The sequence below is a fragment of the Pristiophorus japonicus genome, chromosome 9 (assembly GCF_044704955.1).
Source record: "Pristiophorus japonicus isolate sPriJap1 chromosome 9, sPriJap1.hap1, whole genome shotgun sequence".
NCBI lineage: Eukaryota > Metazoa > Chordata > Chondrichthyes > Pristiophoridae > Pristiophorus > Pristiophorus japonicus.
This window is the reverse complement of record NC_091985.1, coordinates 67,967,514-67,984,996: the sequence shown is the minus strand read 5'-3', so window position 1 is coordinate 67,984,996 and position 17,483 is coordinate 67,967,514.

Below are 17,483 nucleotides of genomic sequence, written 5' to 3'. Positions count from 1 at the left end.
ACTAATGCATTCCATATTCTGGTAACTCTGAGTGAAATATGTTTTTCCAACCTTCTATTTATGTTTCTCATGTTAATCCTTCATTTTGTCTCTGCATTACTTATTCACAGAATGTTGGAAATAAACTTTCAAAGTTTTACACACCTTTAAACACTTTTATTGGATTCATAACTAGACGATATGCAAAGACTAGAAATTTAAAAAATAGGGCTATATTTGTTGGAGCAGAGAAGATTAATTCCCTTCTCCAGCAAGATTAACATTTTCTTTAACATTTTCATCATTATAAGCTCTTATTCCTGATATCATCTTAGTGACATTGTATCTTTCCCGACATTTCAATGGCCTTTTTAAAATGGTTGCACGCTTCATGTACATTTTCAGCACCATCTTATTGCTTTTGCGTTCAATAACTTAAATATATAAAACCTAGAATCCTAATTGCGCTTTTTATGACCTTTTTACCTGTACTTGTGCTTTTAATGATCTGTGCATCACTGTCCCTGGATGTCTATGATGCCTATTTGTCCATTCCATTGAGAATGTTGCTATTAATTTGGGTACATTTATTCCTACACTGTGCTTTCTGTCCTTCAGCCAGCCCTCTACCTGTGCAACATTACCCTTTATCAGGGGCCTTACTGTTTGCAACCAAATTCTCAAATGCTTCTTTAATTACCTTAAAGAATGTGATTAAATTAATCAAGCATGTTCTGCCCTTTACAAATCCCCATTGGCTGATTAGCCCATACCTTTCTACTAATGTTATGCCTTATTGCAGTCTTTACTGGCGTGAGGCTAACTAGCCTCCATTTACCTAAATCCCTTTCTTTTTTTTTTGAAGAGGTGCATAAAATTCATCAGTCCCATCCTTAAATACAATTCCTCTTCACAAAGAATTTAGGAAAATTAATATTAACATTATTAATGTATGAACATTCAAGAAATGCAAAAAACCTTTAACGGAACATTTGTTGAAAAAAATAATCTTGAATCTGGTTACATGCTTCATCATTATTTGCCCTTGCTTTCCATTATTTGCCCTGCCACCACCACTTCAGTGCTGCCTCCTGAAGATTACTACCTAAACCCTCTGAGGTGGATGTAGTTGCGCTGGTGCTGGCGACATTTGGTGAAATAGTGTGCTGCAAATTGCTGGCTTGTTGTAGGCCTTTAGCAGTGCTGGCTGTCTGTTTGCCAGCCTACAAAAAACAGAACAAAAACTTATATTTATGTAACACCTTTAACATAGTGAAAAGACCCAAGGCGCTTCACAGGAGTATTATGAGATTAAAAATATGACACTGAGTCGCACAAGTAGAAATTAGGGCAGGTGACCAAAAGTTTGGTCAAAGAGGTATGTTTTAAGGAGTGTCTTGAACGAGGAAAGAGAGGTAGGGAGGCGGAGAGGCTTAGGCAGAGAGTTCCAGAGCTTGAGACCTAGGCAACAGAAGGCACGGCCACCAATGATTGAGCGATTATAATCATCAATGCTCAAGAGGGCAGAATTAGAGGAGCGCAGACATCTTGGCTGGTGTTGTGGGGCTGGAAGAGATTACAGTGATAGGGAGGGGCGAGGCCATGGAGGGATTTGAAAATAAGGATGATGTAATATATATAGCTCCATCTGGTGGACTACTGTGGCACTGCAGCCAGTGCTGTTTACAACAATAAAAAGGGAACAGGTCACCTGACTAGGTTCCCGATGTTAGAAGCCATCTTACAGCTTGTGTGTGTTTGTGAGTTGTACTGAAGATATAACAAATGGTGATGAGAATGGGATAATCAGAAAACAAAGCTGCAATTTTTGTTGTTGGATGATTCAGCCAACTGACAGAGAGACTTTGAGAGCTTCTCAGTTTTGATTAACAGCTACAAATCCAAGGTAAATTACAAGCACACTTGTCTGAACTGTCAGAGTCCAGATGGCCATGCCTATGGGAATAATAGGGTGCTTGGGGAGTTTCAATGCAACCGTGAAAGTTTTGGAGCATATGTGGAGTGGCTAGAAATGTTTTTTACCGCAAATAATATCATTGAAGTCCCCAATGATGAAAACCATAACCAGGTGGTGCTGGAAAGACAACAGGCTATTTTCTTAACTGAAGCAGGGCCCGAGGTGTATGAAACACTGATAAATGTGCCTGTGCCTGTCAAGCCAAAGGACACAACTGTTAAGCAGATTCTCAGCACTACAGTCCTGAGCCCCTAGAAATTGCTGAAAGTTATTGTTTCGGAATACGAGATCCGTTAACCGAAGAAACTATCAGTGAGTACATTGTAGCATTAAAACAGCTATCTATTCACTGTAATTTCGGAACTTTCAGGACTGAGCATTGCATGACCACTTTGTTTGTGGGATGAAAAATGATGCGATCAGAAGAAAGTTATTAACAATTCCTAACTTGACTTTTGATTTAGCGTGTCAGACAGTTATGTCAATGGACATGGCTGACCAATATTCCTGAGAATTTCATGCTATTTCCAGTCATCAGACAACTGAGGTGAATCGCCTGCAGGTTAAAAGTAAAAGGCAGTTGGGCCCCAAAGTCTCAGAAACTGGCAATCGTAACAGAGCATTGACGTCCTGCTATCTGTGCCTGGGACAACACATTGCTCAAAGTTGTCCATATATGAAGGCAGAGTATTTCTTCTGCAGGAAAACTGGGCATCTTGCGAAGGCATGCCGACTGAAGGGTAAACCAATTTTCAAAGCTATAAGTAGAAATCCCCAGAAACTAAATAGCGTGGAAGAAAAACAACAGGACAAGGAGGTTTTAGAGCTACACATCATCAGGAGCACGAGGTTAACTAACAGCGATTCGAAATGTATCATCATCTACATAAATGTTGCAGGATTCAAGATGTCCATGGAAATCAACACTGGTGCATCGGTGAGTGTAGTACCGGAGTCACTAAACCTCGACAAATTGCGTGATTTCCCATTGGAGAAATCCAAGATAGAACTGCGAGGCTACTGGAGAAAGAACATTCCTGTGGTAGGTCGTATCACCGTACCGGTGAATTACAAGGATCAATTTCAGAGCTTGCCTCTATTAGTAGTGGCAGGAGTCAAGCCTGCCTTATTAGGAAGAAATTAGTTGGGATCACTGAAGCTGGATTGGAATGAGATTTTTCGTGTTGAAATGAGATTTGCATCAAAGGATGATGTCATCAAGAATTATCCAAAGGTGTTCTGCGAAACAGGCAGTCCGTTCCAAGGCTTCAAGGCGAGTGTCAGGGTACAGAAGGATGCTAGATCGGTTTACTGCAAGTCACGTCCCGTACCATATGCACTCAAGGAGAAAGTTGAGAAAGAACTCAAAAGACTAGAGACTGAGAACATTGGGCTCGACTTTCCACTTCACATCACTGTGCTAGTGCCCATATATTGCCCAAAAAAGGACTGATGTCGCCCAAAAATGGAAAGTTGGGACACATCGCCGAGCTTATCGCGGACACATCACCCGGCGCAACTTTCGGCTCACATCGCCGAGGCCAACACTCGGCACATCGCCAGCACATCGCCGGGCTGATCGCTCGCCGAGAACATCACTGCAGAATAGTTGCTATTGCCTGGCCTTCCTCACAGACCTCGGCACTACGGATGCCATTTTGAACGGAGGAAGACAGGAGGCCTCTTAAACAGGGGCTTAGATAGTTTGTGAATTATTTAAGGGCCTTTTAAAGATAGATACACTCACAATTAGACATTTTCTTATACTTATATAAATAAGTGAGTTTCATGCTTACTAGGTCTGGCCTGGACATTGTTTAACAACAGTTGTACTAATGTTCTATTTTAACTTACGTTATTAGAAGACACTGCACAACAAATGTAAAGTGAAATAAAATGGCAACTTTTGAACGTAATTTTTCAATTACAAACACCAAAACACCCTCCCACCCCTCACCCCCGCCCCAACCACCCCCCCCCCCAAACCTCCACCCACACCCTAACAGTGAAACGACAACACCAACAATAAACATGAACAATAGGAACAATATTAAAAAGAGTGCAACCCCCTCCCTACCTCAGGGCACGTTTCCCTCCAGATCCTGCACCCACCCTCACCTACCCATTTTGGTCCCCGGATATTGCTGCAAAGTCAGCGTGCAGTGGGCGATGGCAAGACTTGCTGCTGTGGTGAGGGACATGCTGGGACGATCGCCTGTTGGGGGGCTGTTGGTGGGGAAGGCAAAACAGGGGGATCGCCTTCCGAGTCAGGAGGTGGTGCATCCGCCTGACCCGCCTGTGTGCCGGTGCTTGTTGTGACGGGAGCTCAGGGTGCAGTGCCATGTACCGCCAAGAACGCATGTTGCATTGCATGGTTGGAGATGGAGCCTTCACGCAACTCCAGGATTATCTGCTGCGTTGCCTCCGCTTGGCTAGCAGAAACCCGGGCGAATTCCTGCGTGCACCCCACAAACACCTGGAGCTGCTCGTGCTGGATCGCGACAGATTCCTCGCACAATCGCGCCAGGCGCTCCACATGGTGGTCCAGGGTAGGCCTTTGCTCAAGCTGCAGACCCAGCCTCCGTGCGCCTTGGTGTCGCCAACTGCATGCCACTTGGTTCCGATACCTCCTCAGTTGGGATCCCCATCATGGCCGCAGGTTCCCCAGACAGAGGGATGCAAGGGACATCCTCCTCTGTCTCCAGGTATTCCTCCTCCTCCTCAGGCTCGGTGGTCTCCTCCTCTTCACCACCCGTGGTGAATGACACATGTAGTGGGTCAGGTCCATGTGAGCGTCTGTCATCCCGTTGAGCCTCTGGAGCTGGTAAAGCTGCACGACACAATTGAGATTATTAGAGTAGAAGCATTGTTGCGCTGCGCTGGCATAGGTAGGATGAACAGCACTAATCCCATAAATGTGACAGAGAAACGTTACATATTAATGCATCATATGGTGGTATCTATGGCAGTACATCTATGTGGAAATCACTGCGCCAGAGAGCTGTGGAGGCTGGATCAGTCGCAGATAGACTGAATGATAAGGGAGCGAGGGTTTATGGGGTGCGGACAATGAAGGGGATAGATGGCCAGATGGACTTCTCTTATGTTCTTATGTTGTCGACCTGAGCATGGCAGAGAATCGCACAGAGATTGCATGCATAACATTACATCATTCGTCTATGATATGTATTATGTCTGTAATGTACTTATGAATGACTCCACGAGGCAATGTGTTGTACTCAGACTGCAGTGACCTTGGTCCTTTATTCGTAACTCCAGATTGAGTCAGCTGCATGGTGGCTACCCTTTTATACAGCCTCTGCCACCAGGGCAAGAAACCCCGGTCTCCACCAGTTGCACCCTCTAGTGGTGCCAGCATAGTATATACACAATGTAAACCTTATTGATAGTATATCAGGTAAACAAACCTCCTACTTATGCAACTATACAGTGACTACACAGGGAATATATCTATAGTCTGCATATATAACATCACTCTCCCCCAAGTCCTTTGTGCCAATTACTTTTGCACAATGTGCTCTGGCTTAGCTCTCCCCAGACTTGCCAATAGCCCTTGCACCTTGACTGTGCTTTGGCTTGGCTCTCTCTCTGTTAACCCCCAAGTCCTTTTGCCACAACGTTGGGTAGTGGTTACCAGTTTGGATGGTTCGATGATGCAGTGGAGGTTCCAGTGGGTTCTGGGTTTGATCCATGTGTGTGTCCATGGCTACATACATCCATTTCCCTCCCCCCACAGCGAGATCATGCAGCAGGCCCATTACATTAACATACAGGATCAGACATAGTGCAAGTACAAAGTTTGTATCATGACACCTTGGTTCAGTGACTTACATTTGTTACATTTTACGGTCGTGCGCCAGGATTGGGTAGATTGCATTCATGGTTTAGTCATGGTCAGTACTGAGGTAGCAGTACAGGAATGCGAGGACGCTAGTTCCAGACCAACCGGATGGGGTGCTAGTTGTCTGATAGCGGCGCTGCGCCCCCTGCTAGCGGGGTGGGCTTGGTTCGCTCACCTTGCCAGGACTCAGGGCCTTTGCCATTGCCTAGTGGTGGGCAGATCCACAGATGTGTGTGGCTTCCCTGTCCTCCTTTGAGGGCTGCAGAATCTTCTGCCTGCTCTCTAATGGTGTTGGGAACCTGGCTGTTCCAGGTCCCGTTTGGGGAACTCATTGGTTCTGACCTTTTGCTCCTGGACATGACCGAGGTAATGACAGGGTCTGGGGGCTGCACTGTCTCCACCCGGGTGGTGGGCAACGGCGGCCGATTGCGTGTATTGGTGCCGTTTTCGTTTCCAGGTCCGTGGCAAATAGTGCCATCGGGTGCCTGCAGCGTGGGATAGACCTGGGGCAGGGTATCAGGATCAGAGCCTTCACCCTCCTGAGGTTGCTGGCCTATAACATGTCGGGACACCTGGGGCTGGGCATCAGGATCAGCGCCTTTACCCTCCCGAATTCGCTACTTTTGGGGATACTCTATTCCCAACATCTCGCAACAACATTTTGTTCTTTACATCAGGAATAGTACTGACATTTCACAACAACATTTTGTTCTTTACTTTAGGAATAGTACCAACATCTCGCAACAACATTTTGTTCACATTCTTAGTCGGTTTGTTACATTGATTGCCATGCATACAATGTCTCTTTAAGTTCAGTTGGTTGCAGGTCTCCTTTAAGAGAATCCTGCTGGCTTTGCCCCAATCAAATCCTTTGTTCGACACCACGTGTTGGTGCCTCAGCATTGCACCTCATGGTATGGCCGCGGCCATCTTTCTTTTCAGCCACGTTGCACCTCCCTGCAGCAGGGACGCCATCTTGCCTCTGTCCTCGAGGTCGCCTGCCTTGATCCTTCTCTGCCGTGATTCTGCCACAAAAGCTGGAAGAGTGCCTGTGAATCTGATCTTCCTCCCCAGGAGTCCTGCCACTGGAGCCGGGAAGGTACTTTTAGGTCGTTCCTGTCGGATCATTGTCACGCAGTCGTGATGGACGATCTGTGCCTCAGGTGCTGCGCTAGTCTGTTCTCTGGTGCCTGGCCCAAGCAAAGGTGAGGTTTTGCTCTGCCTCTGAGCACAGAGGACATCGATTGCTGGAGTGAAGAGGTCTTCCCATTTCCACTGGATCTTCCCCATCCACCTTCATCCGAGTAGAGCTGGACCATCATCTGCAACAATCCACAGGGGTAACTTCTGCACCACGCCATTATGGATTACACTTACATCCGCAGTACCAAGGACTGGGATCAGCTCCTTGGTGTAGGTGCGCAACTTTTCCTGTACTGGACACTGATGAGCCCTATGGTTTCCTCTGCTACTCGATTAGCACCCCTCGGAGGACTCTGAGTTCAGGAACCCTGAGGTCTGTGCTCTCTGCCTTGGGCAGAGCCATGTTCTACAGTCTTGCCTGTGAAAGGCACCATTCTGTGTACAGTACTTGCCGGGTTTGAGTCTACAGGATGAATAATTTGCTTGGTGCTGCAGGTCGAGGTCATGAACGTCTGACTGATGCTGATGGCCTTCTGCAGGTTGACTGTGGTGTCGGCAGATAATAGTTTGTGAAGGAGGCCCTCATGGCCAATTCCTATAACGAAGATGTCTCGCAATGCTTCGTTGAGGTGCATGCCAAAATCACACAGTGCCGCAAGTCTCCTGAGGTCGGCAGCATATTTTGCAATCTCCTGGCCCTCAGATCTGCGGTGAGTGTAGAATCTGAGCCTGGCCGTGGGGATGCTCTCTTTTGGTTTTAGTTGGTCGCGAATTAATTCAGTCAGCTCATCATATGTCTTATCCTTGGCCTTCGTGGGTGTCAGCAAGTCCCTGACGAGGCGGTAGACCTCGGGCCCACAACTGGTCAGCAGTATAGCCTTGCGCTTCTCCGCCAATGCGTCCGTCTCCCCTGCCAGGTTGTTTGCCACAAAATATTGCTCAAGTCTTTCCGTGAAGGCATCCCAATCATCACCCTCTGCGAAGTCTTTTAGTGTGCCAAAGGTAGCCATAATCGTGTGAAAGTCCGTATACTCATCGCCAGTTGTTATGTCTGTAATGTACTTATGAATGACTCCACGAGGCAATGTGTTGTACTCAGATTGTAGTGACCTTGGTCCTTTATTCGTAACTCCAGAGTGATTCAGCCGCATAGTGGCTCCCCTTTGAAACAGCCTCTGCCACCAGGGCAGAAAACCCCGGTCACCACCAGTTGCACCCTCTAGTGGTGCCAGCATAGTATCTAGACAGTGTAAACCTTATTGATAGTACATCAGGTAAACGAGTTTCCATCTTATGCAATTATACAGTGACTACAAAGAGAATATATCAATAGTCTGCATATATAACAATATGAGAATGAAATGATGTCACATAGCTCTTACACTGTTTGACACATTACTCATGTGGCGCATGTGATGGTCCAGCAACACCACGGGTGGTGACCGCTCGACTGTGGGCCCCCACTAGTGCTGCAGCACGTTCCTCCAGGTCAGTGAGGGTCTGTATTACAGCAGGGCCTCCCCCGGTGCATCTCTGCTGAGCCCGATTATGAGATATCTTCCTCTGTGAACTTGAATAGAGCATGGCATAAACTACTTGACTAGGTTATATCATTTATACACAACAGCTCCAAACCTTATATGCTAATAGGGGTTGTGTCCACAATTCAATGACAATAGATGATGTCCAAAAGTGTCCCAGGCCAGACAGTGAGCAAAGGCAGTTCTCCCCCAGTCCATGCTGGGTCCCTGTGTAAGTGACAGCAGCCAGAGAGACTGAAAACGGGCACCGGTTCATGGCCCTGTCCAGTTCTTAGCGGGGATGATATATGTTACATAAGTTAGTATAACAAGCTTACATTCAATCCAGGAGAATTACCATTATTAATGATTATTATACTTAGAATGTGCATCATTAAAATATGAAGTCATCCTTACTCTTGCTAAAGCAACGAGGCTATTCCAGCATTTACGGCACTGGTCTGAGACCCTGGGCTTGTGGGACCCAGAAGAGATGACCTCAGCTATTTCGCCCCATAACCTGCGGTATGACCGTAGTGCTGGTTTCCCACCATGCTCCCCGCCAGTCAATTGGGCCCAGCAAGAGTGCACCTCCGCCATGAGGGCCTCGTTGGCCTTCTCGGAGAAGGGTTTGACCCTCTTCCTCCCCGTCTCCACATCTCTCCCACTTTCATCGCTGTCAGACATATTTATCTGTCTTTCTTTCTCTCTCTCTCTCTTTTCTCTCACCTCTCTGTCTCTGCCTTCCTCCTCTCTCTCTATCTCTCTCTCTCTCTCCTCTCTCGATCTCTCTCCCTCTTCTGCACATGTGTGGATGATCCCTGACCTCCCGAAACGCGGGAAAACATGGCCTACCAATAACAAATAAAAAATGCGTACCCTTCGCCATCACTGGGCTATCGCTGGGCGATGTGACATCACTGGGCTATCGCTGGGCGATGTGACATCACTGGGCTATCGCTGGGCAATGTGACATCACTGGGCTATCGCTGGGCAATGTGACATCACTGGGCTATCGCTGGGCGATGTGACATCACTGGGCTATCGCTGGGCGATGTGACATCACTGGGCTATCACTTCGCCCATTTCACATCACTGGGCTATCGCCGAGCTGAAAATCGCGATCCAAAAAATGGCCGATGTTCCAGCGATCATGGAGGCTGCAACATCACTAAGGCTGAAACATCGCCCATTTTTTGGGCCCTAGCGAACAAAGTGGAAAGGCTAGCCCATTATTTCTAAGATAGATCTATGTAATTGGACTACACCCATGGTTGTTGTACCTAAGTCCGATGGTAAGGTAAGATTGTGTGATGACTATAAAGTAACCGTAAACCAGGTTCTAGAGGGTAATCTCCCCAATACATTGCCAAATGTAGAAGATTTGTTCGCAACACTGACAGTTGGTCAGATCCTCTCAAAGTTAGATCTCACAAATGCTTACTTACAACTTGAACTAGATGAGAAGTCCAAGTCATGTTTGACTATAAATACTCATCTAGGCCTATATCAATTTAATAGGCTACCATTTGGAGTGTCTTTCGCCCCTGCCATATTCCAAGGGGTGATGAACCAGATTTTGCAAGGTATTGAAGGGATAGTATGTTATTTAGATGACATACTAATTTCAGCACCAAATAGGCAAATTTATAATAATATATTGAATGAAGTCCTCAAACGGCTGGAGAAGCACAGAGTACGAGTGTCTGCTCGCAATTGTGAGTTATTTCAAAACTTAGTGGAGTACTTAGGGTACAGAGTACAGACAAAGATGGTTTACATCCAATCAAGGGAAAGCTGGATGCAATCAGAAATGCACCCACTCCCAAGAGTCTTTTGAATTATTATGGGAAGTTCCTACTAAATTTGGCTACAGTATTACATCCACTGAATGAACTATTGAAAAAACAAGTCCATTGGAAGTGGTCAGAAGAATGCGATACAGCATTCAAGGAGTGTAAAAGCAAATTGGTAGAGAACACCATGTTAGTTCACTATGACGTATCTAAGGAGATCAAGCTAGTATGTGATGCTTCTCCGTATGGAGTTGGGGCAGTGATCTCTCATGTATTACGGTGTAGGGAGGAGAAACCAATTGCTTTTGCTTCATGCACTCTCAGTGCCAGTGAGCTCAATAATGCACAAATCGAAAGGGAAGCTTTGGCATTAATTTTTGGGATCAAGAAGTTCCACAAATGCTTGTATGGTCATAAGTTTACCATCGTTATGGACCATAAGCCCCTGACAGCAATCCTCCATCCAAAGTTCCCAGTTCCAACATTAGCTGCAGCCCGAATGCAGAGATGGGCTTTGATTTTGTCAACATAACCATATGATATTGAATACAGATGATAAGCTGATCACTGTAATGCTGATGCTATATCTAGATTGCCTTCCCCATCAAAAGTTACACCCGATAGGGAAGAAGTGTTCTATTTTTTATACATTGATGAACTACCAATCACAGCTGAAGAGATTGTTGGAGCAACTAAACGTGACCCAGTGATGTCAAAGGTGTATGAGTATATTGCAAATGGCTGGACAAACCAGGTAACAGACAAAGATACACATCCATTCTTCATTCGTAGGAATGAATTATCTGTCAATAAAGATTGTATCATATGGGGTGCAAGAGTGGTTATACCAAATAAATTCAGGTCCAAATTATTAGGAGACCTCCATGACCAGCACCTGGGAATGTGCTTGACCAAGAATCTTGCACGCAGTTACTTATAGTGGCCAGATCTAGATAAAAATATAGAGTACATCATCAGTCAGTGTCCGACATGTCAATTGGTAAGCAAGAAACCACCATCAGTACCATTACAGCCATGGAAATGGCCTCCCAAGATTCGGCGAAAACATCGACAGCAAAAGCTTAAACTTTTTGACATTGCTTGGACACATTTTCTGTTACTGCAGAGAGCAGACAGCACTGACCTGGGGCAGGTCCAAACATGTTTAACTTGAATACACATCAGCTGGGCGGGAATGAGAATGGTTGAAAGCAGGAACATCATGGTTGATGGGCACCTTTTGTCATGGAATGGGAACCCATCAGTGAGAAATTAAGTAAAATGGCCAGGGTTTCAGGCCATTTAAAGATAAAGGAAAGCTATTTGACCACAGACTCATTGAAGCCACACATCGAGGTACATCCCAGTTGACAAAGGAACAGGCACAGACTTGAGTTTGCTTTTTAGGGGAAGGACAGTTGGATTTTTGGCATGAAAAGGAGCAATTTTTTTGCAAGTATAAGAGAGGCAGTTTTTGCTGCCATCTCTCTCTCTCCACTCTTCTACGCCTGCTTGCAACGCACAAGGACTGAGCACTCCATCTGGGACGGAGAGAAGAAACACCAGAGAGCCTTGCTACTTCGACTGGGAAGCTGACCTTGAGACTGGACTTGGAGATGCAGAAGATACGCCTCATCGGGAGAAGCAATGAGTAAGCCAGAGGGATAATTGGTGAGCATTTATCCCAGCCCACACATCTTTAAGACCACCGCATAGTATGAAAGGGTGTTGTGTGTTCCAACCAAGCCTTAGGGGTTTTAGTGGGGAAGTTTTGCAAGGATCATAAGCGTACATATAGATTTCAGTGGTGTAATTTTGAATCCGAGCAATGGTGTTTTAGATATGGGTACTTCGTGTTAGGGCCCTGTTTAGACACGCCAGACTGTGTGTTGTACTGTGTTTGTTTGTATTACACTACCAGGGTGTGTTTTTACTGGGTGCAGGTGTGCTTTAACTTGAATAAAAGCATTGTGACGATGGAGACCGAAAAGATCTGTCTATGACTGTATATTACTGTAAACAACTATAATTTCGGTGTCTAGAACTATTGTAAGAGCGGTGATTCGAAACCATCAGGGGCAAAACCACTTAAAGTGGCAAAGGCTACATATTGATTTTGCTGAGCTAGAAGGACAACAATTGTTCATTGTGATTGATAGCCATTTGAAGTGGGTCGAGGTGTTTCCAATGTGGAAAATAACAAGTAAAACATTAGACATTTTACGAAGATTATTTTCTTCATTTGGCCTCTCAGAAGAAATTGTTTCTGATAATGGACCACAATTTTGTTCAGAAGAATTTGCACAGTTCATGGGCACAAATGGTGTGAAACATATCAAGGTTGCACCCTACCACCCTGCTTCAAATGGTGCAGCAGAGTGCAAAGTACAAATTGTAAAACGTGTCTTCATCAAACAGATGTTGGATCCAAATCCAAAGAAATTACAGTTGGCATTGGAACATAAATTGGCTAATTTGCTAATTACATATCATAATACTCCTCATTCAACTACTGGTAGAACACCAGCAGAGTTGTTTCTCAAACAACAGCCATGAACCAGATTCTCGTTGTTAAAACCAAACTTGGCAGAGTTTGTAGAAGAGAAACAATTAAGACAAAAAGAGAATCTTGATAGAGGTAGAGTAAAAGAGAGAAGTGTGAAATTAAATCAGAAGGTGAGAGTGAAGAACCATCACCAAAAATGGTTAAAGTGGTTACCAGGAAGAGTGGTGAGGATATGTGGTCCTCACACATATTTGGTCAAGATGTTTGCTCATGGACAGGTTAGGTTTGTTCACATTGATCATATTTTACCTACAGACGTGAAAGTAGTTGAAGATGGGAATGATTCGATTATTTCTGACTCATCCGAGAGTTTTGATACACCAGTAACATATCCTCCATCCAATGTACTGGAAACAAATCCAGGAGAATGTCAGAATTTAAGTCCGAGTCCGAGTCAGGCAGACAAACAGTCTAAAGTTAGAGAGAGTTCAAATGGAAATCAAAGGAAATCAATTGGAGGATCAGCCTCAATTAAGTTCAACACCATGTTTGGAAGTTTCTGTTCGAGAGCGAAGGTATCCTCTTTGAAACAGAAAACAAGTGGTTAAGCTTGATTTGTAAATATGTCAAAATAAGTCCATATCTTTTGTTATGTATAACCATACAAGTTCTGTATGATGATTAGTTTGTTCTGATTACTTCTTCATTAAGGAGGGAGAAAAGTATAATATATATAGCTCCATCTGGTGGACTACTGTGGCATTGCAGCCAGTGCTGTTCACAACAATAAAGAGGGAACACGTCACCTGACTAGGTTCCTGATGTTAGCAGCCATCTTACAGTTTGTGTGTGTTTGTGAGTTGTACTGAAGATATAACAGATGAGAATTTTGAAATCGAGGCGTTGCTTAACCGGAAGCCAATGTGGATCAGTGAGCACAGGGGTGATGGGTGAGCGTGACTTGATGCAAGTTAGAACACGGGCAGTCGAGTTTTAGGATCACCTCTAGTTTACGTAGAGAAGACTGTGGGAGGTCAGCCAGGAGTGCATTGGAATAATCAAATCTATAGGTAACAAAGGCATGGATGAGGGCTTCAGCAGCGGATGAGCTGAGGCAAGGGCGGAAACGGGCAATGTTACAGAGGTGGAAATAGGCGGTCTTAGTTATGCTGTGGATATGTGGTCGAAAGCACATTTCAGGGTCAAATATGACACCATGGTTGCGAACAGTCTGGTTCAGCCTCAGACAGAAGTTGGAGAGAGGGATGGAGTCAGTGGCTAGGGAATGGAGTTTGCAGCGGGGACTGAAAACAATGGCTTTGGTCTTCCCAATATCCAATTGGAGAAAATTTCTGCTCATCCAGAATTGGATGTCGGACAATTTAGAGACCATGGAGAAGTCGAGAAAAGTGGTATTGAGGTAAAGCTGGGGTGTCATGTGGAAACTGACGCTGTGTTTTCAAATGATGTCGCCAAGGGGCAACATGTAGATGAGAAATAGGAAGGGGCCAAGGATAGATCCTTGGGGGACACCAGAAGCAACGATACGAGGGCGGGACGAGAAGCCATTCCAGGTGATTCTCTGGATATGATTAGATAGATAAGAATGGAACCAGGCAATTGCAGTCTCACCCAACTGAATGATTGTGGAGAGGTATTGGAGAAGTGGCCAGCCATATGAAAGGCTGCAGACAAGTCAAGAAGGACGAGTAGGGATAATTTGCCTTTGACACAGTCACAAAGGATGTAAATTGTGATTTTGATGCGTTCTGTTTCAGTGCTGTGGCAGGCGTAGAAAGCGGATTGGAGGGATTCAAACATGGAATTGTGGGAAAGATGGGCCCGGATTTGGGAGGTGACAACACATTTAAGGACTTTGGAGATCAAATTGGGGTTGGAGATGGAGCCGTAGTTTGCAAGGACAGAGGGGTTGAGGGTTGTTTTCTTGAGGAGGGGGTGATGATGGCAGATTTGAGGAAGAGGGGGACGGTACCTGAGGAGAGAGAACCGTTAACAATGTCAGCTAACATGGGAGCCAGAAAAGGAAGTTGGGTGGTCAGTAGTTTTGTGGGAATAGGGCCAAGGGAGCAGGAAGTGGGTCACATGGACAGGATGAGCTCGGAAAGGTCATGAGGGGAGATCGGAGAGAAACTGGAGAAAGATGTGAGGTCAGGGCTAGGGCAGGGGGGATCCATAGAGGAAGTTTGGCCCGGTGGGCTAGAGGAAGGAAGGGAAGAGGCAGAGGCAGCCGAACGGATGGTCTCAATCTTAGAGATAAAGAAGTCCATGAGCTCCTCACTCTTATTGTCGAAGGTGAGGGTGGAGTCTGGAGAGAGGGCTTTAAAAAGATGGTTAGCAGTGGAGAATAGAAGCCGGGGTTTATCTTTACTTTCCAGAATGATTCTGGAATAGTGAACGATTTTGGCAGACGAGAGTAGGACCCGATAGTGCTTTATGTGGTCCAGCCAGATCTGGTGGTGAATGGCTAAATCAATTGTCCACCATATCTGTTCAAGATCAGGGCTGTACCAGGGGGAATGGCCCGAGTGAGAGAGAATAATTGTTTTAACAGGGACTAGGGCATCAAAGGCGGTGGTGATGCTGTGATTGAGCAGATCGGTAGCTGAAGAAATGTTATGGTGAATGAAGGGCCAGAGGCTAGTCAGTTGGGAGTTGATAAGTGCAGTTGTAAGAGAGTCGGGAGAATTTTCCAGGGGCGGACACAGAAGGAGGTAGGGTTGTGGGCTGGGGGCAGGGGGGGGGGAGGTGTGGAAAGGGGATGTGGGTGAAGAGCGGATGTGGGTGGAGAGCGATACGAGGAAGTAGTCAGAGATGGCTTTATCAGCGATTGACACGATGGGATTAGCGAGGCCACGAGAGATGGCATGGTCGAAGGGCTGGCCGTGAATATGAGTTGGGGAGTTTACTTGGAGGGAGAGATTAAGGGAGGATAGGAGACTAGTGAACTCAGAGGAGAGAGAGCGTAATGAATTGAGATGGAGGTTAAAATCACCGAGGATGAGAAGTCGTTCGGTGCAGAGGCAGAGGGAGGAAAGTAGTGAAGAAGTATCGGTAATAAAATGGTTATGGTACTTGGGTGGGCGGTCGAGAATGAGAATTTTAAATGAGAGGTAAGAGGGTTGGAATAGGGTGAGATGCTCAAAGGAGGAGAAAGTGCTGGAGGAGTAGTGGGACTGACCAAGGTGTGATTTGTTGATGAGAGACACACCGCCACCACGGCGATCTGAGCAGGGCAAGTGGTAGAAGGTATAGCCAGGCAGGGAAGTTTCATTTAAGGGTAAGGTTTTATCGCCCCTCAACCAGGTTTCCGTCAGGGCCATGATGTCGAAGCCATCATCCACGATAAGCTCATGGATGGGAAGGGCCTTATTTGCACTCGAATTGACGTTCTAGAGGGAGTTGCGGAGAGGGTCGGTGATGGCTGTCCCACTGTCTGTGTCCACAGGGTCAGCGCTGTGGGGGTGAGTTGGATGGGGAGAAGATTGGCAAGATTAGCCCCCAGTGGGTGCAATGGGCAGGAACATCGGTGAGATAGTAGGATTGGTCAGTTGGAGCTGCTTGTAAGGAGGCAGCAAGCGAGTGCCTCAATAGATCCTTCATACGATGTCAAGAGAAGCACAGAGTAATGCTGTAGGCTTATCTAGGAGGGAATCAAGCCTAGGATGGCAGGAGAGTAGGAACGTCAAAGAGTAATGAAGGATTGGTGTAGGGATTTGGGAGGGCAGAATACCTAGAGAGGTGAGATGAACGGACGCATGATGACAGGGCAGAACGGTCAGGGAGGGAGAAAGAGAAAAGGAAAGCGTTGGAAAGGCGGAAAAGTATTGAATGGCTCGGGTCCGGAGCGGCAGCCAAAGTATGTATGCAAATGGACAGAGGAAAAGCTCAGATTACACAGGCTTGTTTAAATGCAGTAGTTAATGAGATACAATAGCAGGGAGACCAGGGTCAAAGAAGAGAACCATATCTTACAAGAGAACTTTTAACCAGTTCTTCCAAATGATATGCCATGTACGCATGTGCCTGTGAGAGTGTGTAAATGAGCTATGGGGCTCTCCTTCCATGCATGTCTGTGTTATGTATTTATGCTTCGGGTCACCAGACACCAGGGAGCGCCACTGTCGGAGGTCATCAGGCTGTACGCGCGCATGCGCGGGCACTGGTATATAAGCACGGGTACCATGTCACGCGGGTTACTTTGGATGTAAATAAAGTTGGATCAGGTTTACACCTGAGGCAGTTTACAGTAACAAGTCTTTTGAGTCATTACATTCATTACATTTGGCGACGAGGTAACTTAAGAACCTTTGTATGTACAATGAGCATTATTGGAATTCTGGAGAGATTCGCGGAGGGTGAGGATTGGGTGGATTTTATCGATGGCCTGGATAAGTATTTTGTGGCCAACAAAATGGAGGGAGATGCTGACGTAGTTCGGCGCAGGACGGTTTTCCTCATAGTTTGTGGTCCAAAATTTTATGGCCTCATGAAGAATCTTCTCTCGTCTTTACGTCCAATGGACAGAGAATATGGGGATTTGTGTGTTTTGATGCGTGACCATCTTAAGCTAAATGAAGGGATCATCATCTCACGCTATCGCTTCTACACGCATGTTCGTGCTGAGGGCCAGGATGTGTCAGGCTTTGTCGCCGACCTGTGACGTTTTGCTGAGCCGTGT